Source organism: Amblyomma mixtum, chromosome 5 (assembly GCF_055824585.1).
Source record: "Amblyomma mixtum isolate Tamu chromosome 5, ASM5582458v1, whole genome shotgun sequence".
NCBI lineage: Eukaryota > Metazoa > Arthropoda > Arachnida > Ixodida > Ixodidae > Amblyomma > Amblyomma mixtum.
This window is the reverse complement of record NC_143016.1, coordinates 123,822,708-123,846,830: the sequence shown is the minus strand read 5'-3', so window position 1 is coordinate 123,846,830 and position 24,123 is coordinate 123,822,708. Positions and strand designations below refer to the sequence as shown.

The following is a 24,123-nucleotide window of genomic DNA, read 5'->3' as shown; positions in this document are numbered from 1 at the left end:
CATGCTATTGCAGGAGTGAGTGTGTGATAAATTGTTAAAGCTGAGCGTATAAGATTGACCAAGTTGGTCAGACATGCTAAAGGTAAGAATGGCGCAGCATGATGTAACGAGGGCAGCAGGAGAGCACACACGCATTAGTGCCAACCTTGTAGCGGATACAGAATCCAAGAGCGTGTGATTGACATTCAGTGTTTGCAGTCAAGGATCGGGCTCATTCAATCTTGAATGTTCAAATCAGTGTTTTCTCATATCCTTGACTGTCAGTGCTGATTGTCAAGCACGTGCTCTTGGATTCTGTATCCGCTCCAAGGTTGGCACTTGTGTGTGTGCTTGCTGTCCTGCTGTCCGTATTACTTGATGCTGCACCATTCTTCTCTTTAGCATGTTAAAGCTAAAACCCCTTCACAGGGATTGGCAGGATACGGCCGGGGCCAGCCTCGAGATGCCAAGAGATCGACTGTGTTACTGTACATACGTAGATTGTCGCACAATTTGAAAAATGTGGTCAGAAGTTATGACGCAGAAATGGTGCTCTTGGCCCCTAATAAGTTGTCTACAATCTGTAAAATTAAGAATAAATTTATGAATTTGGTCCGGGAAAAGCATATGTGCCTTGTAAAATGTATGTGGTGTATTGGATACTGTTATCTTGGGGTTGGGTTTATGTTGGCTAAACTCGAAGGTGTGTGAATGTAAGACTACGGGAGCACAAGAGATATTTCGATATTGGTAGGGGTTCTAACTTATCTGTACATCGCAAGGAATGTGAAGGCTGCTAGCCATTCCTTTTGGCAACACTCATTTTGGCGATACATTCGGAGCAGATTAACCGAAAAATTATCGAGGCTAGACACATCTTATGACTCGGTGACAAATCTGTGAGTGTGCTGTCCATCGTGTTAATATGCGACGAGTTGGACTATCTAGATGAGAGGAAAGTTAAGGGCGATCTTTTACTCATGTTGTGGTATAGCTTATCTGTAACTGTGTGGTTTGTGGTGTTGTTTGGCTTTTCTATGTACTCCCTGTTTACTTCAATAAACTTCAGTTGCGAGTCAGCGCCTGCTTTGTCTCCTTTCTTGTCATTGTCTCGTGCTGGTAGGTTCACGTACTTGCAGAGTAGATTCACTGAATTGTATACTTGCAGAGGCTTGTGAAGAAAAACCAGAGGAATTTTTCCTTTGTCTGGAATGGAAGTTAAAAAATTTTTTTCGCATAGCTAGATGTTTGCAGCATGAAATTCCATTCTGGAAGGGTAAACCCACTAAATTGTACATTTTGTGTTCAAGGGTACTGATGCTTGCATTAAACTGAAAACATTCGTCCAGGCTATCTGGCTAGCTTCCTTCTTCCTTGTGCCCAGATTTTTTTAAACAATACTTTGTCAGATTTATTTTGACCAGAATTTCTAACATGTTAATTACACCACATTTTGTGATCATATACAACAAAATTAAAAACATGATGGTCACTGGTGTATGGTTTAGTCTGGGGTAGAATGATGCGAAGTACCTAGTATATAGTAAAATTTAATATTACTAGTCTAACACAAACAAAATTGCTCTTTTTTTTAGTGGAAAATTTTGCCACCAGAGTCGGAGCGGCATGGCATGATGAAGACTTGGACAGTATGCATTCCAAAGTACCTGTATTCATCTCGGCACGAGAACTTGCGCACAGTGCTTCAAACAGTTGGTGAGTACCTTGGTGCTGTGCTTCTGCTTAAATGGATAGGTAGATATTTTGTTTTAAATGTGCCTGAACAGCCAATTGGCCGAAACGAGTGCACACTAAGTCAATACAAATACCATGACGTGAACAGACATAATACAGAAAAATGGCCACAAATACGATGATAATAATAGTAAAGAAAAACAAGCATTATGAAATAAAACAATGAAAACAGCAAATTAGGCAAATGTTTCTGTGTCATAAAAAGTTGAATTGTATTATTTGCAAATAAGTCATTGATGAAATGGCATGCATGTCAGGATAAAATCTATCATAGTATTTGGTGGTTTTTCCCTGAGGCACACGAAATCGCAGTGACATCAATAACTGCTCAAGTCAATAGAGCCAAGCACAACTTTATGTAGAAAATGCATGTCACGCGTGAGTCACCTGTCATAAAGAGTAGACATACCAAGGTCTACTAGAAGAAAGTCGGTAGTCTTAGAAACGACAGCGCTCAATATATCTATCATAAAGGATGCATACAATCTTCCGCTGAACATTTTCGATTTCATTGTTAGAGGTAACAGAGGCACTATTCCAAGCTACTGATGCAAACTCAGGACCTGGCATCACGAGAGCACAGCAGCCAAATTATGTTTTTAATCTGAATAAGAGTGTGTATCTGAAAGTTTTAGCAAAAATTGAGTAGCATTTAGATATTCTTGCACGAAATACCACTGTTAAAATTGGTTATAAATGATTTGTCTCACATGTACGCTTATGTGCTGAATATAGTAAGCATGGCTTGCGACCTGAGTGCCTCCAACATATGAAAACCCAGTGTAGCACATTCAGGCTTCATGGAGTGGAGAATGAAGGCAGTAATAAATTTAAGAACAGAAAACACAGCACCAGGAAGCTGACCAAACACACTGACACTCGGTGCATGAAGGGCATTATGGAGTTGCCTGTCATGTCGTGCAAGATGGAGGTCGCACAGAAAGATGTTAAACATGAGTCGATGCAGATACCTGCTGTCATTACGTAGTACTCACTGCAGAACTCAGCAAGCAAAAAGCAAAGGTAACAGCTGAGCATGGCCAGACTCTTGTGCTTTCCTCCGCAAGCAATCTGGAAGCGCAACTCTTCGAAGTCTTTTATGCTTTCGCTCGACATATACATCATCACTGCATGCGTCGAGGAAAAGTACATACCCTTGATGTCAAGTGACAGAGCACTCACAGGGCCCAGTAACAGCTCACTTAGGTGTTCTGATGCATCTACAGGGCACCTCATGAGAGATTCTTAGGCTTCAGAGCACTCAATCTACAGGGCGCTTCATGAGAAATTCTTAGGCTTCAGAACACTCAGCCCTTGCAGAAATTCAAAGTTTGTTGCCACATGGAACTCTTCGTAATAATGACCCTAAAAGCGAGCCTTCCTTTAGTGTCACAAAAAAAAAGGCCTAGGACATGGGTCTTTTTTGCTCCTTCATTAGAACCAAAATGTTTGCGAGCGAGATCTTTCACAGATTTGGAATGATTTCGCGAAATGTCAAAGAGAAGACTGAAGCTGTGCGAAGCAATACCAGCAACAGCCCTGCCGCGGTGGCTCAGTGGTTACGGCGCTCGGCTGCTGACCCGAAAGACGCGGGTTCGATCCCGGCCGCGGCGGCCAAATTTCGATGGAGGAGAAATTCTAGAGGCCCGTGTGCTGTGTGATGTGAGTGCACGTTAAAAAACCCCAGGTGGTCGAAATTTCCGGAGCCCTTCAACACGGCATCCCTCATAGCCCGAGTTGCTTTGGGGCGTTAAACCCTAATAACCAAACCAAACCAAGCAATACCAGTTACAAACACATCACAGCTGTTGAAGAAGCTGAAAGATTCATGCCTTCATCCTTTTTCTACATCAGACACATGACGACACTTTGTCTTCCTGGGCCATCATTTTAAAAAGTTTAACATAGCAGCAGCCTTCGGTTAAATTTCTGCAGAGCCCTTTGTGGAAACTTAAGCATCTGCTCCTTGTGAGGCACATCAGAGATTAGTACATTTTCTTGCAGATACTGAGATAATGGAAACTATGACTGAAAGCATAAGGTTTCGGGGAAGTATGCTTCCTGATTGCTTGTGCGCAAGGGCTGGGTAACCACCAATCCAATGGGTACAAGCTTTTCACCTGGTGCTCGTCTTCTTTAGGGTGAAATGCCTGCCAAATGGTTCATTGCCCCACCTTGAGATGAAGAAAATACCTTGTGCCATGGTGCCCTTTGTCCTCAGATTCCCTCGCGCCATCAAAAATCACAATCATCATCATGCTTGTCGGCAAGTGTCTGGCCTTTTTCAGGTGTTATCAATGTTCCTTGCTCGCTAAGTTGTGCATTGAGTACTATGTAATGAAAAGCATCTGCATTGAATTGTATTTGGCACCCATCCTTAGCTACTTTCTATTTGCACAAAATTGTTGACAACCGTAAAGACTTTCATGCACACAGTGGTGTCCGAGTAAGCGCATTTTGTCTGCTTCTTCCTTGCCCTGTGGTTTTGGCTGTTTACTGTTATGAGAAATGAATTTTAGGCAATGAATCACGTTGGTTTGGTTCTCAGTAAATGGCTTTTGCAAGCTTCTACGAAAGCCGATTGTTCAATAGCAAATGGTTCAAATGTATTTGTGAAATTTATAATAGGCGTTGTGTGGCTACTAAATGAGGATTTTTTTATCTTTTCAGATGAATCCGACAGCAATGTTTTGAGGTACAATGTGTGCAATTTGTCATGAAAATAAAACGTATGTACTTGTACTCAACCAAACACTTGCCACTCTTTCATTCTAAGTTGCATTCTTTGTACGTGTGCAATACATAATATGCATGAAAGTCTTGTACATAATACTTATTTCCTCGGCCTCTGGACTGCTATATCTGCAGTGAACATTCTGGGCAGAAGCTATACACAGATGCATGTGCATGTACTACTGAAAGTATTATCGAGAGCAAAAATAACAGACCCCTGCCAGCGCATGCTGATCTGTGCCAAACTGCATGCAAGCGCCGCTTGACGAAGCACTCCAGATGCCGAGACGAGCGCAGTGGCACGCAATGCATAGCGCTCCTCGAGATGGGCGCACGCCACTGCGCTGGTCTCGGCACTAGGAGCGCTTCGTCAGGCGGTGCTCGCATGCAGTTTGGCGCGGATTGGCACGCGCTGGCAGGGGTCTGTTATTTTTGCTCTCGATAGTACATAATTACAATGCAGATTAGATTATTTCCGTTCTAGATCAGATGACTTCCAAATGAACGGAGGAAGTATGCATACACATTACGGGACCTTTAATAAGAACACAACAGAAAGAAGCATTCGTTGCAAAGAAACGATTTCATTCTCGTGAATAGCATAGCGTAACTTTCCGTTACCAAGAATGTGACAACCGTCGGACGGAGTCGCTGTATTCATGTTGCGGAAAACCCTCCGGCAACGCATTACCAGCGGGTTTCTCTGTACTGTGGAGCATTTTTTTTTACAGTGTATGTTGTGTATCACTACGGCGCCATTCATCTATCTGCCGAGAAGCTTGACCTTGGCGGCATATCGTCTCCGCACGATCACCGCACGACTGCAGTGATAGGCGTATCGAAGCTCTGTCTGCTGCGATCTGTTTAAGCCACATCGATCTGCTCTTCAGTTCGGCAGCAGTACGCACATCGAACCCATCGCTCTAAATCTCCACTGCCTTTGGAGGTAAGTGATTTACTTCTATAGCGATCGTACCTTGACCCAGTCGGCGCACTGCTGCCAAACTTGAAGAAAGTCATACTGCGCTACGTGAAGGATAGCATCATGTACTGTAGTGACACGTGTTGCGAAAAAAAAGTGATTATATCCAGTATAAAATGCGGCTTCGCCGGATCCTTCGGCAGTGGGCGCGGCGGCAACGCCAAGATGAGCGTCACCAACCCGTTCGCATTTTTTGTACAGGTTTTTCTTGGATTGCTGCTGCTACCAGAGGCGCCGCCATCGGCATGTCAAGCGTCAGTGACCATTCTTCGGACTACTGGAGGCGATGAAGGGATCCCAGCGTTTCGACCCGCCACTTTTCACCAGCGCGACTATCATATCTCGTATGGCACCACGCGGCTATCAACGGAAACCACAAACGCATCGACACGGACATCAGGACCATCCAGTATAAAATGCGGCTTCGCCGGATCCTTCGGCAGTGGGCCATAGAAATATCACCGCAATTCAACATTTTATAAATGATTCGGAAGAAGATTACACCCTACTTGAAATAGTACCAAGGCAAAAAGGAGACTCAAATCTCTTCATCCTTAATGTATACAACCCGCCCAGAAACAAAGGCAATGGACTCCCACACTTGTTGATAAACACAGTAAAGCTGGCTGCTAGGGCTCAACTAATAATTGTGGGAGACTTCAACGCTCAACACCCAGCATGGGGATATACCAAAGCAACTCCGAAAGGGAACCTGCTCTGGCAAATCATACAGTCACTAGGGCTCACAACGCTAAACAACCCGAGCGACCAAACACGCATGGGTAACAGTGTATGTGTAGACACATCTCCAGACTTATCCCTCTCTAAAAACGTCAAGGACGCAAAGTGGGTCAACACCGGGCAAAACCTTGGTAGTGATCACTTCATCCTTAGCATCACCTTCCCCACGACAAAACTTAAAAACAAAGCAAAAGAAATACGAACCACGGATTGGGACAAGTTCAGGCAACTTCGCGACAAAACAGCTCCAAAGGAGATCTCTAACCTTAGCGACTGGGTTATCTCCCTGAATGAGGATGTCAGCTCCACTAGCGTTGTGGTGCCAGTTGAGAAGGAGGAGCAGATTGCAGACTCAAAACTGTTACACCTGTGGCAGGCACAAAAAGGCCTCCAAAAACGCTGGAAGAAGCAAAAACACAACAAGCGACTACGCAAAAAGATCGCTGAAATCGAGAGGCAAATCGAGGAACATACACTTACTCTCCAAAAACAACAATGGAACCAAATATGTGAAAGCGTCAATGGGCAGCTCGGAAATAAGAAGACATGGCATCTTCTAAGACACCTGCTCGACCCAGAACAAACACGTCCCGTGCAACAAAGTCAACTGTACAGACTCATACATAAATATGAGGGTACAACTGAAGACCTAATCAAAGAGCTAGCAGAACGTTATCTAAACACGGATGATGGTACCACTCAACCAGACTACCGGGGGACTCCAAATCCAAATTTAGACGCAGACATCACAGACGCAGAGGTCTGGTACGCAATTGGAAAACTGCGGACAACACTGCGGCGGGACCAGACAAAGTAACAAATAAGACTCTCAGGAACTTAGACGCAACGTCGATCGCGGCGGTTACAGACCTTATGAACAAATACTGGCATGCAGGCAACATACCACCAGAGTGGAAACACGCGAAAATCACTTTTATTCCTAAAGCGGGTAAGAAACTCAGCACTGAGAATCTACGCCCAATTTCATTAACATCATGCCTAGGCAAACTCATGGAGCATGTCATCCTCAATAGGCTCCAAAACTATGCGGAGGACATGAACCTCCTACCTGAAACAATGTTAGGATTCAGGGCCCAACTATCTACCCAGGACATACTCTTGCAGCTTAACAAGGACATAATTGAAGCTGACGAGGGAACAGGAACGAAAGCAATATTGGGTTTAGACCTTGTTAAAGCTTTCGACAACGTCACCCACAAAGCCATTTTGACAAACTTGTCAGAAATCAACCCCGGAGAAAGGACGTACAACTACATCCGATCCTTCCTCACTAACAGAACAGCAGTGATAACGGTCGGAACAATAGAGTCTGCCCCAATCACACTAGGAAGTAAAGGAACGCCACAGGGCTCCGTCCTGTCCCCTTTCCTTTTTAACCTCTCCCTCATCAAAATTCCCCCCAAACTGGCACAAATACCAGACCTACATCACACGTTCTATGCAGATGACATCACACTTTGGGTAACCAAAGGATGCGAAGGCTACATAGAAGACACACTCCAAGCAGCAGTGGACATCATTGATGCATGCGCATGGGAATCCGGCCTCACTTGTTCTGAGCAAAAATCTGAACTCTTCGTGATCCGTCGTAAACAAAGAGCTAGGCGTACCACGACATCCCCCCCGCAAATAAACGTCTATGTTAATGGACGATCTGTCAAAGAGATACAGACCATGAGAATACTGGGGTTGTATTTACAAACGAATGGAAAGAATACTGACACACTCACTAAGCTAAAACGCACGGTAGAAGCGACGGCGCGATTAATCCGCCGCATAGCTAACCGCAGACAAGGGGTGAGGGAAAGAGATTTATGCCGACTAGTGCAGGCCTTTGCGCTAAGCAGGATACTTTATGCCACCCCTTATCTCAAATTTTCGAAAGCAGAAAAGGACAAATTGGATAGTATGATACGGCAGGCCTATAAGGCTGCGTTAGGACTCCCACTAAATGCCTCAACCGAAAGGCTTATGAGGTTAGGAATACATAACACCTACAACGAACTGAAAGAAGCCCATTTAATGGCTCAAACAGCGCGATTAGCCAATTCCAGAACTGGCAGGAGTATTCTTACCAGGCTCGGAATTAACTTTCAACCTACGAATAACGATGCTAAAGTAGACTTACCCCGCGACTATAGGACGGCCCTACTAATCAAACCACTCCCCAAAAACATGCACCCCGTACACCATGAGGGTAGAAGACAAGCAAGAGCCAAAGCCTTACATAACAAATACAGACAGTGCGCTGGAACACTTTATGTAGATGCGGCAGAATACAAAAATACCAATGCCTTTGCAATTGTGGTTGTGAACGAGAATGGTGACCACATCGTCTCGGCGACAATCAAAACGAAATCCTCTGAAACGGCAGAAGAGGCGGCTATAGCCCTCGCCCTAGCGCATACCCAAGGGAGCATCATCTTCAGCGATTCCAAAATGGGTATCAATAATTTCGCTAAAGGGCGAATTACAAACATCTCCCTTAGAATCCTTAACGTAACCAAATTCTCACCAAATTATTCCCAATTGATATATATGGGTCCCAGCCCATTCGGGGAATCCGGGGAACGAGGCAGCCCACAATAAAGCCCGAGGTTTCGTCGACCGGGCAGTGGATGAGTCTGGCTCCCTGAATTTCACGAAGGACTCCATGATCACATATCATGATCTCACCAATCATTTTAAACTAGAGCGGAGAATTTTCCCCCCTCCAGACAAAAGACTTACTAAAGAACAAGAGGTTACGTGGCGTCGTCTACAGACGAGATCGATACGCACCCCATCACTCCTCGCGCACATTTATCCAGATCTTTACAACCCAAACTGCAAACACTGTGGCCAACGTGCTACCTACGATCACATCCTGTGGGACTGCAAAATAGAGCCACCTCCGGGTGATCTAGTTACAGCTCCTTCTCTCGAGCGGTGGGAGACCGTGCTGGCTAGCTCTGACCCCAGAACGCAAGTTTTGGCGGTGGAGTGGGCTGACAAAGTCGTCGAGGGCTATGTACTCTCGACCACTTAACGCGACCTCTTGCCAAGCTCTTCCCGGCGAATAAAATGTTTTACAATCAATCGGCAGTGGGCGCGGCGGCAACGCCAAGATGAGCGTCACCAACCCGTTCGCATTTTTTGTACAGGTGAGCAAACGTTACGGGAAATCATTTAGAAGTAACAACGTCTGCTTGCTGTTGCTGCCGTGCCTACAGCCGCTTTGTGAATTGCTCTTGAATGTGATTGTGTCGCTCCGATATCTGCTTTTGCTTAGCGGTGATATCGAAGAAAATCCCGGCCCTATTGACCAAACGATTGCTGAACAGCTGAAGATAATTGCTGAAGATATTCAGGAAATTAAGAAAGGTAAAGCTGTAACCAACCAGAAGCTTATTGCAATAGAAAAGAAGCTTGCAAAAATTAGTGGGCTTGAAAAGCAAGTCACGGAGTGCGCCAGGAAAGTTACGGAATTAGAACGTAACCTTGCTGCCATGACCAGCAAAATCGATGAGCTTGAGAACAGAAGCCGTCGCTCTAATCTAATCATTTATGGTGTTAAGGAGCAGGAGGATGAAACTACAGACACTTTGCATGAAACTGTCACGAAAACGGTCTTTGAGGATATACTTGGAATTTACAAAGACAGACATTGAAAGAATTCATCGTCTGGGCAGACCAAGTAAAGACAACGAAACTAGACCTAGGCCTATAATCATGAAGTTTCTTGACTACCGAGACAAACTTAGCATTCTTAAACAATGTTCTAAACTAAAAGATTCCGGTTTCTCCATTGGAGAAGATTTTTCGCTTGCTGTAAGGAATGTTAGGAAAAAATTATGGGACCGCACTAAAGAACACCGTGATAGAAAAGAAAAGGTATCTCTGGTATATGACAAAGTGAAAATAAATGGTCAGCTCTTCACGTGGGATAGTGAGAGCAGTGACATTGTTCCAGTTGAGCCAAAAAACGAAGATCAAAGCAACACCGGAAAGCGAATCACCAGGAGCAAACGTCAATAACTGTACTCAACTTAAATGCACGCAGTATTACAAATAAAACACATGAACTTGAAGCTATTGTGCTGGCTTTTAAACCCGATATTGTCGCAGTTACAGAGACATGGTTGCACAAAAACATTTCAGACCGTGAAATTGTGCCGCCGGGCTACACAATTGTAAGAAAAGACAGAGAATCAAAAGGAGGGGGCGTCGCTCTGCTTATGAAAGGTGACATAAAATATTCAGTCATGCCGGACGTTCCAACAGTTGAAGCAGTTTGGTGTAAGATTTATCTGACAAATGGTATCGCACACGTTGGCGTTGTTTATCGGCCACCAAACGCAGAAAACTCGTACCTAGATCCCTTGTTTGATTACATGTTAAAGCATATGTCTGGCAGCAGGATACTAATGGCAGGAGATTTTAACTTTCCAGAAATTGACTGGAGCTCTCTGGGTTCAGGAACTGTGGCAAGCTCCATAATGCTTGATTTTTTATTCACATTTAACCTAAGTCAGCTTGTTTCCACGCCCACTCGCATCCAGGGAGCGTCCAGAACAATTCTCGACCTAATTAATATTTGTTACAGACCACTTCCTCCGCGGTACAATTAACATTCATACACATGAAGGCCTTTCTGACCATGAACTGGTGGTGTGCACCTTGCCCTTACCGAATGTCATTCGCTCTCATCGTCCATTTAAAAGTGTACACGTATTTAATAGAGCAGATGACGCAGCCATACTTACATACATTGCTCACGAATTTCCAGACTTCTATGATCTCTGCACCAATGAACAAACCAGCATAGACGAGGCCTGGATTCAATTCAAAGCTCATATTGGGCATTGCATTGACAGTTTTGTACCCTCAACAAAAAAGGTCATCCGTAAGCAAAATCCTTGGATCACGCGTGATATAATACATACGAAGCGCAAAATAAAACGGCTACGCAAATCTAACAAGTTACGAGCTGTCCCAGCCTACCAATTGCGGATCCAGGAATTAACAAAGTCACTTAAGAGTAAAATTAAATGCTCGAAAGAACGTTTCTGCAGTAGCACATTAAACAATTTTATCAAAACAGCCCCGTATAAGTTTTGGCATTATATAAATCAACGTCCAAACCCTCATCCGCCGGTATCTCTCCAGGAAGGCAGAGAAAAGGCAAATTCATTCAACCGGTACTTTCAGTCAATTTAGACGACAACCAGCTTCCTGTAAGCAGGCCCAGCACTACCGCCCACGTCAATCTGCCAGGCGTTCCTATTATATCTGAGAGCGGACTGTTATCGCTTCTGCTGAATCTAGACGAGAAGAAAAGCAACGGACCGGACGGAATCCCAAATGCTTTTCTGAGACGGTATGCGGAACCAGTCAGTAAATTTCTTTCTTCCGTGCACAAGTCAGGCAACTCATCTTCACCGACTAATTATCGTCCCATTTCACTGATCTGCACGTGCTGTAAATTACTGGAGCATATAATACTTAGATACATGACCCAGTTTGTAGAAGAACACAATCTACTTAATTCATACCAGCATGGGTTTAGATCCGGCCTATCTACCGTTACCCAGCTAATTGAAACCCTTCATGACTTCGCATTAGGCATTAACGACCAGCCACAAATTGATGCTATTTTTTTAGATTTATCAAAAGCCTTTGATCGGGTGTCCCACGTGAAATTGTTATTTAAACTAGAGAACTTATTTGGAGACGGCCCGATTCTTCGGTGGATTAGTGACTATCTTGCAGATCGCTACCAGTTTGTACAGCTTGGTGAATGCGTTTCAGACACGGTTCCTGTTCTATCCGGCGCCCCACAGGGCTCAGTACTTGCTCCGCTTTTATTCCTACTCTATATTAACGACGTAGCCAGGGATATAAATGTCAAAGTTCGCCTATTCGCAGATGATTGCGTGATTTATCAAGAGATTAAAAATTCCAATGACCAAGTAAACCTTAACAACGCCCTGAATCGTGTCTCGCAATGGTGCAATAAATGGCAGATGATTATGAATCCAGACAAAACAGTTTCCATGACAATTAGCAAGAAAAAGACACCGTTAAATTTTGAATATCGCCTCAACAACGTCCCACTAATTAAAGTGCAAGAGTATCGGTACTTGGGCGTATCGATCTTAACTGGTTAACGCACGTTCAAAACGTCACAAAAAAAGCTACGAACAAACTGTTTTTTCTCAAACGTATGCTGCGTCATTCTGCTCCCTGCACTAAGCAACTCGCATATGTCACCCTTATTCGCCCAGTTCTTGAATACGCCAACATAGCTTGGTTTCCGTACGTGAAAAACGATGTAACCATGTTAGAAAGCGTGCAGCGCAAGGCTGTTCGTTTCATATTCAACAGGTACCGCCGCACCGATTCCCCAACTGAACTACTACATCTCGCAGGCCTTCCGACGCTGACTAACCGAGCCAAGGTACACCGCTTGAAGTTCCTATTTGAACTGCTTAACAATTGTATCAACCTTTGTTAGTATCAACCGTTCTAGAAACACACGCCACAAACGCTCTCACAATTCAGGAATTCTCGTGTAAAAACAACGCCTTTCACTACTCCTTTTTTCCTCTCGCAGTGCGCGAGTGGAACAAACTTGATCCAATAATTGCACAACAAAGCTCGCCTGAAAAGTTTACCCAGCTTGTAGAAGAAGCGCTATTGTGGCCAAACGCAGAGTAAAACTATTGTATGATATCTGTGTTATTATTACATTGATCATTTTGCTTTCATTGTTTGATGCTGCATTACTTGCATGTATTTTATGATCCTAATTTTTACAAATTGTGTACTTACCATTGTTATTTATGTATTTTGAAACACAGTAAGTTTTCTGTGTTGCCTCTTGAATTCCTTGTACATATACTTTGACACGTCCTGTATTAATTTAACCAGTCGATTGTGTCGCTCTCTCTGGTATAATTCTTTGTTAATAATACTGTAAAATTGTTTTTCTGTACCCACCCCTGTTACAATCCCTCTGGGGATTGACAGTATGTTTAAATAAAAAAAATAAAAAAGTGAAAGCGCTCAGACAAGAGGTCAGCGAACTCTTGAAATGCAATGAAAGTCTGTGACAGGAAAACAGGTGACTGACGCAAAGGAGCTTGAGCAGAGATAAAAGGTGTGTATTCAGGAGAAAGCACCGAGAACATAGTGATGAAAAACGGTGAGCTAATCGAGGAACCGGTCTCTGAGAACGATATTGATACCTGTCACAGGGTCCAGAAGTCTGATGAGACCAATATCATAGTTACACACTTGGTTCCGATGAAAAAGATCTCGCAAGTGCCTGCGCGCACGAATGAGACGGGTGATGTTCTAAAGATTCAATATCTGTCTGATTTAGACAAGATGAGTGCTTAAGATGCGTTTTGCTGGTACGAAAACTGTTGGTGTTGTTTTCCTCCTATTGGTCAGAGAGAGCTAGATTTTCTGCAATTCATCTCAATGTTCGTAGCATGAAAAATAAGGGCGGCTGTATGAAATTATCCTTGGAACCTTTAAAAATAAAATTTGATGTAGTCTTTTACAGAGATTTGGCTGACCACTAACCACGATCACGTTTCGCTTTCCGGTTACAATTATATTTTTCTTCTTAGGTCGAGTGGCAAGACGTTGGTGTTTGCAATTTACGTCAAAAATTGCTATCCACACAGGGTCATCGAAGATTTTTCGATCATGACTGCAAATGTTGAATCATTGTTATCCACACAGGTCATAAACGAGTTTTCGATCATTACCGGTTCTTAGAAAATATTTTGGAATTCCTAGCATCCACCAAGCTTCCGTTTGTCTTTTCATACATAGCATGTAACTGCATCTGCTCATCATCATCATCATCATCTTCATCATCAGTGATCATTTGCCAGTTTCCTATTTTTTCTTGCTAGATTATATAAACCTAAATTTTCTGTGATAACTTATAAGGCTAGAGATATTAATAAAGAGTCTTTAGATAGATTCATGTCATATGTTGACAATGTTTCCTGGGACACCATATACGAGATGACCCATGTAAATATTGCCTACAAAGGTTTTATTTTTAAATTTTTGGCATGCTATAAAGAAATTTTTCCGCTGAAAGAGAAAACCATGATAAAACATTGTATGATAAAATAAAACCAGGAATAAAGTGTACAACAAATTTACTTAAACTATTAACACTGATCTCTTTGCTAAGATAGTGTGATGGCAACTAAGTAGCTGAGCAGGAAGAAATGGTTACAGCAAACGGATTAATGACTGACTGGCTCTGATCTAAATGACCAAATCTACCAAAGACTATCACCTTCTATTATGTAACTGCCACTGAAGTAGCTGGTTTAATCAGAAACTTAAAAGACAACAAACACATCGGCAGAGCATGGCGGTATTAAAGCTTCTCCCGTGAAGCGCGTGGTAAGACCACATTGCTAACCTTATTCTTACAACCGGCACGTTCCCAAATCACTTAATGAAAGCTTGTGTGTGTCCCGTACATAAAAGGGTGGAAACTGGTGTTATCTAAAGCAATAAACACTAGGCTCGAAAGCTTCTTTCATAAACACAGCATCACTAGCTCGCAATATGGTTTCAGGATGCAAAAGTCTATCTACAGAACAAGCATTGGTAACCATCAAAGACAAAATAGCTGATAATATTTTATGTTGGAAATATACACTTTTTATTTCTTGAGTATGGAGTGTGTTGTATAATAAACCTCTGGATTTCATCATTGCTCTTCCACTACTAGTATGAATGAATAGGTGTTCTCCAAGGACCAATAATGTATGCTGATGATACTAATGTCTTTTTCACAGAAAAGATTGGTTTGGTTTATTGGGGTTTAACGTCCCAAAGCGACTGAGGCTATGAGAGACGCCGTAGTGAAGGGCTCCGGAAATTTCGACCACCTGGGGTTCTTTAACGTGCACTGACATCGCACAGTACACGGGCCTCTAGAATTTCGCCTCCATCGAAATTCAGCCGCCGCGGCCGGGATCGAACCCGCGTCTTTCGGGCTAGCAGCCGAGCGCCGTAACCACTGAGCCACCGCGGCGGGGCTTTTCACAGAAAAGAGTCAGAGATTATTTAAGTAGGTTAGAGAATTGGTTGATGGCAAATAAACTTGGCCTGAATCTCACGAAAACCACACACATAATATTTAGGCTTATCAACTCTAATGAACAATGTGCTGTATAGTTCTAAAATATAAAAACAATATTATAACACGTCTTCAACGACAGATTTCTAGGTGTTTGGCTCTTTCATAAGAATGTGCATTAAATTTAGTGAAAGATCTCAGTAAAACTGTAGGATGTCTTTATAAGATTCGTAACTTAATACGCACTTGCCTCAAGATTTCATTATGCTCCTTTTTTTCCCAAAATATAATACAGCCCTCTTGTTTGGGGAACTATGGCAACTTTAATAGGTCAGAGCCATTGAAGGCTATTATGGGAGACCGCAAGATTTGCCTACAGAATACAAACCATATGCTATTCTACCGGCACAACAAATTTATTATTTTCGTTTACTGCGGTATATTCCCGTAACAGATTGAATGCCACTCTACCTGGCAGGCCTGCCATAATGTATCATCTGAGAACACGAAAAAAACTAACAACAGGAAACAGAATATAACTTTCCAGGTGCCACTTTTCATCAACCAAACTTCTACAGTTTTGTGGCCCATACTCGATATATATATGTTTTTGACTACTGGCTTCGTTTACATGTAAACGTCCTGCTGCATAAGATTTGTCACTGTCTTCTCTCTGCTGCTGCTTTATTTGTATTTTCTGATTGAGGTGTCAGGTGATATATTCAGTTCATGCTTTCTTGTGTCATTCATATTGTTATATTATTTGGTGTCATTGATGTATTCAATTCATGCTTGTTTGTGTCATATTGTTCTTCTATTAATTGGTGTCATTGTTTACCCTATATAGGCGCTAAAGGTCTGTGCTGCCGCCTGTACCAGAGAGCCAAGGCCTAGTCAAGCCTACCGCCTTTCGCTTTGGCTTCCCCTTTCATTATTAAAGAAAATAAACACCAAACCAAACCAATTTCGATGAGCACGCAGCCACGGACATCCACACTGATTGCCAGCAATGTTGGCCTAAAGTTTCATCAGTTATGCGAGCGGAACACCGTTCCGAGACTACCTATTCCGCGACGGGTAATCTGTGTGGAGAGCGACCAGCACTCCTTATGCTGGAGCCGCCGTGGCGGCTCAGTGGTTATGATGCTCGGCTACAGACCCGAAAGGCGCGAGTTCAATCCCAGCCGCGGCGGTGGAATTTTGATGGAGGGGAAATTATAGAGCCCCATGTACAATACGATGTAAGTGCACGTTAAAAGGCCCTACGAAATTTCTGGAGTCCTTTACTACGGCTTCCCTGATAGTTCTCAAGCAGCACATTTATGCGGCAGAAAAAACACGTACGTAGTCAGTTTTGGACAAACTTATCGCGTTCGCAAAAAAAGCGAGCCCTTTACCACTCAGAAAGATGGAAACCATTACCAGCCGCCTTGTTCGAAATTTCGCTGCTATCGGCCGTCCACTCACAGACCTCCTGAAGAACGACGTTCCATTTACCTGGGGCCCCCCGTCCAAGTGGAAAGCCTTTTCAACATTCCTCACCTTCCTGACCACACCGCCTATTTTAGCCCATTTGGACCCGTCGAAATCTACTGAAGTTCGCACAGACGCCAGTGGACCCAGGAGTGGTGCCGTGTTAGCCGCGCGACAGCAGCAGGGCCACGAACGCGTCATTGCATACGCTAGCCATCTTCGGCCGCCGAGCGCAACTACTCCATCACAATATCAAGGCTATGCAGGGTGTTTAAAGTAACAGGAACCAAGGATTGAAAAACAGTGGCTCACTGGAGCTAGTCGAAACCAATGACATATAATGTCCCGTCGTGTGGCGCTCCCCAGAGAATTTTTAAAAATTTAGCTTAATTATCCAATTATAATTGGGTCGGATAAATTATGCAAATTTACTATTATTAATTTTACGGTTACGGGCGTTCCCTGAAGTTGTAGAGGAGGTTTAAGGAAGAGCCGATGCACTTTTTTGCATTAACATATCTAACTGGCATTTAAAAAAAATCTCTGCCTCTCCCGTAAACGAGAGTAGAGTAAGCATGAAATGTTTACGGGCCTAATGTCATCTCGGTGGACACCCGAACCGCACCGTACAGGAAGGGAGGAACGCCACCACCCGTTCAGCGCAATGCCTTGCCATTTGAACGCAAGGTTTTTTGAGGAAAGGAAATGGCGCAGTAATTCTCTGCCATCTCGGTGGACACCCGAACCGCACCGTAAAGAAAGGGAGGAACGCCACCACCCGTTCGGCGCGATGCCTTGCCCTTTGAACGCAGCGCTTCTCCCCCGGATCACGTATGACAACGAAGTGTAACGTGGCATTTATGTGCTTTTTGCACGCGTTATTAGAAATCGGAAATTATAATTCCGTGCATTATCAAACCCACAGCTCCACTGATATCTTGATAAACATTGAGAAGGCACTGGCAGCAGTTTTTTGTCTCATTTGGAGACCAACCGGCGCTTGCATGCCGGTCGCGTAGGTGCCCGGATGTTCTCGTTTCAGAGCCCGGATGACTGGAATTCAGTGCCCGGATGAGTGGATTTCAGTGCCCGGATGACTGGATTTCAGTGCCCGGATGACTGGATTTCAGTGTCCGGATGAGTGGATTTCAGTGCCCGGATGACTGGAATTCAGTGCCCGGATGAGTGGATTTCAGTGCCCGGATGACTGGAATTCAGTGCCCGGATGAGTGGATTTCAGTGCCCGGATGATGGCTCTCGGTCTCGGCGTGACGTCACCACACTGCCGACAACGGGAGCTAAAAGCATTTCATGCTTAAAAAAGCCCGCGAAATCTGAGATGGAAAGCCTGAGAGCGCGCTTATGCACTACCAGCGCTCTCAACCGTGTTTTGAACGAATGAAGCGTGTGCGCTCACCGTGCCCAGTTGAGGTGATGGTGGTGGTGGTCTGCCGGTGCTCAGTTCGATGGGCCGAAAAAATGACAAAAATAAAAAAATGCAGGCTACCTTATGCGATTTCACTGCTTTCCTTCTTTTTGTTTTAACTATGCGATAGCTGAATGAAGCTCCATCTGAATTGCCTCTCGATGGCCTGCTTATAGAGCTTATCGCGCAGATCGCGGCGCGTGCTCACCATGTTAAGGAAGAATGTGTTGGCATACTTTCAATATTATGCTGAGAGCGGCGTTGCCGGTCGCTTCGAGACGGTGAGCGCGCAGCATCGTTCACTCAGGAGAAGCCTGGCAGCGCACAATACCGTTGCGCAAGAGGGCAAGCACGTTTTTTTTTCATATTTCGCAGAATTTTTATGGATGTGGAAAAAAAGGGCCACGCAGAAAAGTTTCTACAAAAAACTGGATGGATTGTTTCGTAATCCCCTCTTGAGGTTAACGAAACGCAGTTTAAGTTACCCTATAGTAAGTATTGTGACGCCCATGAAGGGCCGATGCCTATTCTATTTAGTTTGGCTTAGGTTTATGGGGGTTTAACGTCCCAAATCGACTAAGGCTATGAGAGACGCCGTAGTGGAGGGCTCCGGAAATTTCCACCACCTGGGGTTCTTTAACGTGCACTGACATAGCACAGTAGACGGGCCTCTAGAATTTCTCCTCCAAAGAAATTCAACCGCCGCGGCCGGGATCGAACCCGCGTCTTTCGGGTCAGCAGCCGAGCACCATAACCGCTGAGCCACCGCTATTTGGTCGGCCTCGCTGACTACGCAGAAGAGAACGAGGTGGGTGGGGTGTCTCGTGCTCATATATCTGCTTGTTGGAGGTGCCGGGTATACAGGTTCCCCCAAGACCGATTCGCAGCTTTACATTCGCCGCAGTCGTCGCATTGTTGGTCTGCCACCTTCTGTGCCCATGATGTCCCTGAACGACGACGCTCCGAGGTCTGTCTGTTCTCAGCAGTTCGTGGTAACATTACCGGGAGCTACGGTCGTTCGCGGGCTCATCCAGCGATGACGTCGATAAATGGCTCACCCATTACCTACGGGTGAGCCGCTACAACAAGTGGAAAACTCTTCCGCCCGGCTTGCCAACGTAGTGTTTTTCCTAACCGACACGACCCTAACATGGTTCGACAACCACGAGGATTGAGGAGCTCAAGAAATGCTTCGGTGACTCAGTCGCGAAGAAGAAGCGTGCGAAACAAATGCTTGCACAGAGGGCTCAGCTTCACGGAGAGACCTGTACCAAGTACGTTGAGGAAATCTACGTACGTTGAGGAAAGCTGTGCAAGGTCGTCTCTCCTACCATGACAGAGGAAGACAAAGATGACCATTTACTTAAAGGATTTGCCGAAGACGTCTACAATCTTATCGGAAAAGAAAGTCTCGAGCCCGTGTCTGATGTCATCCAGAACGGCCACACTTTTGAGACATTGAAAATGCGTCGTATCACACCGAAATTCGGACGTTTAGCTGGGGTGACGACGGTGGCAGCCGTAGACACACCATCGTCATGTGATGTGGCTTCCACAATCGGCCAGATCGTTCGCGAAGAGTTGGCGAGGTCGCTGCAACTCGGAGTGCCTCAGCGCTCCCTCCTTCCTGTGTGTCTAACGCCCTCTACTCTGGCAGCCGTCGTTAACGCAGCGGACCTTGAGGAGCACCGGGTACCCCGAGGGCCACGGCAGAGCGACATATCGCGACTCCCCGCGGAACAGTGGTCCCGCTTTTATCAGCCTACGCCGGTCACATACGACGAGAACTTGCGGCCCAGTCCTTCGTATGATCACTTATAGGCGCAGCCAGCTCCCGGTCCTCCTCTTGTGTGCTACCGCTGTGGTCACAACCCGGTCACATCTCCCGATTTTGTCCCCGCCGACAACCATCCCGCTATGGCTTCTCTACCGCGGATTGGTATTCCGCGGCCGGAATACCAATCCGTTCCTTCTCGGTACCCATCCTACCCGCCTGATTCCAGCAGCCCATGGTCTGCACAAATGCGGAATCGTTCGCCGGCACCTGATAGAAGTGTGTGTGACACCGCCTCCAGCTTTCCGCACTCGTCGATCTCCATCGATCCCTGACGTCGTCCCTCGTCGCCTCCGTCGGAATACTAGTCGGCGCGACCGATGGGGGTGAGGTCGCTGGAAGTCTGCCGCAGGAAGTGTTACCCCTGCAAGTAGTTATATGTTACGGAACAAAATGCATACCTTTGATGTGGAACGAGCGTTTGCTACCGGTATCGAACACACTGCAGGTCTGTAGTCTATCGCTTCTAATATGTTTTCTTCTCGTTTTAGACAAATGGACAGTCCACACTGTGACAACTGTGCCGCGATAGAAACTGTGGAGCATATCTTGCTTGAGTGCCCTGCACATGCTAACGAGCGTGCGTACTATGAACACTGCATGCTCAGTGCCCCTTACAATGGACAAAGTTTTAACCTGTCTTAGGCAACAGAGACTTGCAATAACTTTTCTATTCACATATTTAAAAGACATTGGACATCTCGATAAGCTTTAAATTCCCTTGCACGTCACCTTAATGCATTCTTCATGCAGTGAACTTCGTCAGCCCATTTGACGGACTATGCACTCGATCACTCCATTAGGTGACATCAATACTCGCCATTGCAACCTTAGTACCCATTTCATGGCCGCATTTTATCTTCGTTTTTTTTTTACCTCTTCCACTCTGCTCTCCTTCTGTCTTTATCTCCCAAATTCCCCCCTCCCTACGCAGAGTAGCATGCCAGCGATTTTTAAACGCCGCTTAATTCTCTGCTCTTCATTAAAGAGTCTCTCTCTCTGGAGGGAACACGTCAATGGCCACGATCTAGTGGGATGTTGCGAGCAGCTTCTTCTATCTAGATCCTCTTTGCCTGGGAACCCCACCTCTGGTGTCAGGCCTAGGTAGACGGCTCTAGTGGATACCGGTGCTACTGTTTCAGTTATGAGTGCAGCGTTTAAGTGTCTCTCCTCGGACGTACAGTACGGACGTACGATGGGACAAAAATGTCAAGTTTTGTGGTGTGAGTGGCGAACCGTTTGCCAGCAGTTGGAGTGTGTGAGAAGGAAGTGTTCATGACCGAAATGGCGTGCTCGCCTGGTCGACGCGCGGCGTTATTCTTGGACTCAAGGTTTTGCAGATGTGTGGCGCTCACGTCGACTGTCACACCGGTGAACTCAGCATCGGCAAATGTTCCTTCACTGGCCTTGTGGAAGGCTCGTGTAGTGAAGAGAGTATACTGTCCTGCTCCCTTCTTCGGGTGTATGCGTAGAGGTTTCCTGCACCAACCACTCTCGACGTGTTGATCCGACTGTGGAGCCGAACCACTTGAACTGCATGAAGAAGAACATCTTGGTTCCTCATGCCATGGGTTCCGTCGCGAACGGAACCACTGAACTGTGGACAATGTTCGACGGAATCTGTCGTTCTGCCTGAAGGCCTCAAGCTTGCGTCATGTAGTCACGACACGCCGCGGTATCCGTTGCCCTGGTTACCGATGCCTTGGGCGCAGCAGCGCCATTACGACGAGTCGCAGTTACTTCGCATTCTCCAGCGACACTTCACTGTGTTAGAGGTTTCACAGCCGGGCGGCCCATTTTCCATCCCCTCATCTCGGGCCCTGCACATGGTCGACACTGGCGCCTCACATCCGGTCCGCCAAAAGCCCTACCGTGTGTCGCCGTCTCTGAACGCAAGGTTATCAATGAACAAGTGCAGGAGATGTTAACCCAAGATGTAATACAAGACTCCTCAAGTCCATGGGCTGCTACAGTAATCCTTGTTCGAAAAAAGGATGATATGGCGTTTCTGCGTGGATTATCGTCAAATTCCGTCACAAAAAAGACGTATAGCCCCTCCCTCAAATCGACGATGTCGTGGACTGTGCATTTTTTCAGCCTGCTACTTCTCTTCTAATGCATCCCACGGACAAGGAGAAAACAGCGTTTATTACATCTGACGGCCTTAATGAATTTAATAATGTAATGCCATTCGGCCTTTGTATTTTGGCCGCCACCTTCGAGAGATTTTATATACACTTCGTGGTTTGAAATGGGAAATATGCATTACCTACCTAGACAATGTTGTCAATTTCGGAAAGACGTTCAGTGAGCACAATGCCCGTTTAGATCTCGTCCTGGAACGTTAGTACTTGGACACCTCGTTGACCAAGACGGCGTCAGACCTGATCCAGCCAAGACTGCAGCTGTCGAGTCGTTCAAGCCAACACAGTCTGTCAAAGAGCTGCGAAGTTTCTTGGGCTTATGTTCATATACTTTCGCCGCTTTATTCATCACGTTGCGGACATCGCATACCCCCTGACAGGTCTGCTTCAGAAAGATGTGGCTTTCAAGTAGACCCCTGTGTGCGACTCCGCCTTCCGCCAACTAAACACGTCCCACCCGGTACTTTGCCGCTTCGATCCCTTCGCCCCCACAGAGATTCAATCCGACGCCAGCAGTGTTTGGTCTGGGCGCTGTGCTCGTCGAGCACTGCGGCTTCGAAGAGCAAGTTGTTGCGTATGCAAGTCGCTAAGCCGGAGCGCTATTTATACGGCCACCGGGCAGGAATTCCTCGCCGTCGTCTTCGCCACGCAGCGTTTTCGTTCATATTTATACGAACGCCCGTTTACCATCGTCACCGACCATCATGCCCTCAGCTGGCTCGTTAACCTTCGAGGCCCGTCCGTGTGGGCGCCTTGCACGGTGGGCTCTCCAGCTACAAGATTTTGAGTACACAGTCGTCTGTCTTCAACAAGAGTGGTCGCCGTCACGCTGAAGCGGACTGTCTTTCGAGGCTACCCCTTCCTGAGTCGGAGTCTAACATCGATACTCTCAATAACTGCGTCGCGTCAGCGCCACCGATTTTTCCCGATTTCGCCACATTCAAAGCGGAACAGCAGAAAGATTCAACACTGCGGTCACTCTTCGCGGAGGCTTAAGACACCTCCGGTGCAAACCACTTCCGTGTGCAAGATGGTTGCCTATCGGAGAAAAACTATTCACCTACAGAGCGCTTCCTCCTGGTAGTTTCGGCACGTACGCTCCACCGTAATCAGGCGTGCTTTCTACTGGCCGAAGATGCGGGCTACGACTGAGTGAGCGCCCCACTAGCTGGTCAGCTTTCAGCTTTCTGGTCAGCTGGTCAGCTCTCACCCTGTGGCACCACCTGCCGCACCGTTCGAGCATTTTTTGCGTAGACTACCTTACTCGTTATTGCGAAACGGCAGCCCTACTTTCGTCTACAGCGTATCATGTGTCCTCTTTTATGCTGCGCTCCATAGTTCTACGCCATGGGCCCCCAAAAGTTATCATCAGTGACCGTGGTCTGCAGTTCACGGCTGACATCGTGGAGCAGCTTCGCCGTTCATCACATTTTCGCCATTCCTCGCCTTACCAGACCCAGACGTATGGGCTTACTGAGCGCACGAACCGAACGATCACTAACATTCTGTCAATGCACGTTGACCCTGGGACAGCATCTTGCCGTTCATTACCTACGTTTAATAGCACACGCCATAAGTCTCCTGGCTTTCAGCCCATTCGTATATGCTCGCAAACACCCCCCCCCCCCCCCGCTCCCCCCTGTTCAGCCGAGCCTCATGAAGATCCCTCCATTGCTGACACACTGTCTCGCCGCAGAGTCCCGGTGCCTTGCCCGCCTTCGTATTCTCGCCTCCCGAGATTGGTCCAAAGCGCGCTACGATGCCCACCGCCAGGGTTGCCGCTGGGCACATTATAAAAACAGCCGAAGCTTGAGCTGAAAGTAGCCTTAAGTAAGCCATGCCATGTCATTAGTCTTGTAGCCACATAAAAAAAATTAGCCCTTCTCGGTTTTCGACAAGGAGCAAATTTTATATATATTGTAAGGAGGGATT

At 45.8% G+C, this 24,123-nt stretch overlaps 1 long non-coding RNA gene and 1 pseudogene across 3 annotated transcripts in view; one reads left to right on the top strand and one right to left on the bottom strand.

Annotated features, from left to right (window-relative positions):
• LOC149343594 (uncharacterized) overlaps window positions 1–24,123 on the bottom strand; it is a 239,145-nt gene that overhangs the window by 45,989 nt on the left and 169,033 nt on the right. The gene's annotated exons all lie outside the window — the stretch shown is intronic.
• Window positions 9,289–10,726, top strand: LOC149343596 (uncharacterized; annotated as a pseudogene).